The sequence below is a fragment of the Solanum pennellii genome, chromosome 5 (assembly GCF_001406875.1).
Source record: "Solanum pennellii chromosome 5, SPENNV200".
Classification (NCBI taxonomy): Eukaryota; Viridiplantae; Streptophyta; class Magnoliopsida; order Solanales; family Solanaceae; genus Solanum; species Solanum pennellii.
In genome coordinates, this window is record NC_028641.1 from 68,659,145 (window position 1) to 68,662,160 (window position 3,016).

The following is a 3,016-nucleotide window of genomic DNA, read 5'->3' on the forward strand; positions in this document are numbered from 1 at the left end:
CATTAATTTCTTAAGGAGCATACAAAATTTAAAATAGACAAGTAAAAGATAACATATTATTGCTTTTAAGTGCAAAAGAGGCAAATTCAAAGTAAAAAAAGAGTAAGTCATATGGAAGTCAAAGAGAGATTTATGAACACATAATTTTATTTTGTGAACTTTTTTTATGTGTGACAAAGTTGAGTTTACCAATTACTGTACAAATACTACAATAAAAAAATGTCACCTCGGCAATTACAACACTTCCATTACTGATTGAAAAGTTGTTAAATCTTCACTCTTCTTTCTGATTGTGATCCATCTCTCATAATCCAATTTCTAATATGGTCTTCCTAATTGTAATTCCAATTCTCTTACCCTTTGTAGAATCAAAACCGTTAAACAACGACAAATTTCTTGTATTGAATCATCAATGTTATCTGATTCTTCATTCGAATTCCAAATGCATTGATCAAGAATAGTTGTTGGAGAACTCGTCTTGAAATCTTGATTTTCTTCGCTGTCTAAATCAAGAAATCGATGTTTGAGTAGCTCTTTCGCTGAACATCTCTGTTTCGGATCTCTTCTCAAGCATTTGTTTAAAAAGTCCTTTCCTTCTGATGACAAAAACTTTGAAATTTCTGGTGTTTGCCTAGAAAATGCTATATGGTATAACAATGAAGCAAAGTTTTTAAAATTAGTCTATGGTGAACCACCCGTGGCCATTTCTATAATCGTGCATCCTAACACCCATATATCAGCAAGAAAACCATGTTCTTTCCTACGAACTGCTTCTGGTGACATGAACATAGGTGTGCCACAAATTGTCACACCATCAACACGTTTAGAACATCTGAAACCCCAATTTGACACCAGTGTTACATAACAAAATGTTGTGACCCTTAATGTCGCAATGTATTGTCCCTTTAAAATATAGGTAGTATAGTTCTTGAACAATTTATTTCGTGTAGTGTCGGATCAATTCTTCATTCAATCGGCCTCCCTGTTTCCTAATTTCATCGATGAGTGTTCCATCGGGCATGTACTCCATCATAAGATTGAACATTACCTTGTTGTTCTCTCCAGTTACATCGTACCCCTTTTAGTCAACTACGTAAAGAGATTTCAATGTTGATACAATTTTTTTGCTCTTTTTACAAGAATTATGATCGAGAAAACTCTTTGGACTTTACAACAAGAATCTCATTGGTGCAGCATGACAGGGCGATCCACATGGTTGTTGTAGATCCATGGCCTATAATGTGGCCTCTGGTCCAGTCCGTTTCTTGTTTTTTTTTTTGGAGAAGAATTTGGTAGGAGCCAGTTAGGAAGTGCAAAGAGTTTAGGACATGTTCCGTTACAAAGAGGTTATATTATATACTTAATATAAACTATAGAGTAAAAAATAGTGAATGTGTGAATTATTTTGGTAAGACTTATATCACGCCCCAAGCCGACAGCCTGAAGTGGCCGGCACCTAATGACCATTGTTGGCCTTGAGCGAACTCTTGGTCTGGCTTACATAACTCAGCGGAAGACTTAACTCAATGTAAAATGAGGAACATCTCATAAATGACTTAAAAATAAATGTCTTGGATAAAAAGGCACTTAAGTCTCAAAATAAAATATTTGTACATAAATAGAGACCCAAACTTGACATACTATCTATCTATGACGTCTCTATAAAACTAAGATGAATGTAGGGACAGACCCTCAACATTCTATAAGAAAAAAAACATGGAAAGAAATAAAAGAGTCATCTAGAATGTAAGGAGTCTCACCGCTAACTCTAGATACTCGAACTGGATCAATGGAGGCACTGGATGCTGATCCTGGTTACCTGCGTCTACATCATAAGACGATGCAGGCCAGCTGACATCAGTAAATTGAATGAACGAGTATGCGAGTTGGAATGCTAAAGAACAACTTTATGCTTGAAAGGAGTAAGAAGAACCTTACCTTGACTCTGCAGGTCCCAACTACATCTCCCAGTTCTGAACAATGTTGCCCCCATAGGAATACTAGCAAGTGGATCCACACAGATGTTATGTTCACGTTTTGGTACTACCTTGGCAAGTAGTTAGTTTTTTTCGGTGTAAGGTTCCATTGACACCGGATTCCACATTGGCTCATGTGGTCTATGTCGGTTAAGGAAAAATGTTCCCAAAAGATAAAATGAAGTAATAAGGTTAACTCTAACTAGGATGACCTAAGGGGTTTGGCTTAATCTAGGTAGGGGTATGGGGCTTTACATATACATTGCACTATTTAGCATTGAGGGAAGTTTTTGAAGAATGTTCTTATATTCTTATATGCTTATGAATGTAAATGATATGTATATGTTGATCTTACATGCTAATGACACTATGTGATGTTGATTTCACTCATAAACATGTGGTTGGTCTCTATTGTTTAAGTATGATGGTGTTCAATCTTAATGATATAGTATGTGAAGTTGGGCATTGCTTATAGTCCTTGTTGGGTTTACTTGGTTGAGTGAGGTTATAGGGCCTTACTTAGTCATTGCACTAGTGGACTTAATGGGGGTGTACGAGTGATGGTCTTGCTTTGGTTATGATGATATGGACTCTTATACATGCTTTTTGATATTATAACTTGATTATAGAGTTATCTCGATTATGTGCTCATTTATGTTGATATGCATGTCGGCTTGACTAGACTTGATAATGTTGGTCTTGTGATGTACATGGTCTTGACTTAAGGAATATGTGCTTATTGACTTGTATTGGTTCTTGAATGTGCATAAGGTGTTTTCAAAGTAAATTAGCATGCTTTAATGAAATGTCCCCTTTTAGCATGATTTCTATGTTGTATGTGCATATGATTCCATACTTAGTACGACTGATGTGCTAACCCAATTTCTCCCTTTTCCCCAACATTTTAGGTTCTGGTCGTTCAAGGTTGTGACCACTTTGAAGGAAGGCTTTGATCATTTCTCTAAGTGTGGGTGTGTCCTCAAATCCGAGGATGATTCCTTGTTATTACTCTAGCTATGGTTCTTTGTTATAGTCTAAAG

At 36.2% G+C, this 3,016-nt stretch overlaps 1 pseudogene; it reads right to left on the minus strand.

Annotated features, from left to right (window-relative positions):
* Window positions 1–318: 318 nt before the first annotated feature.
* LOC107019681 lies at window positions 319–1,993 on the minus strand (annotated as a pseudogene).
* Window positions 1,994–3,016: the final 1,023 nt, after the last annotated feature.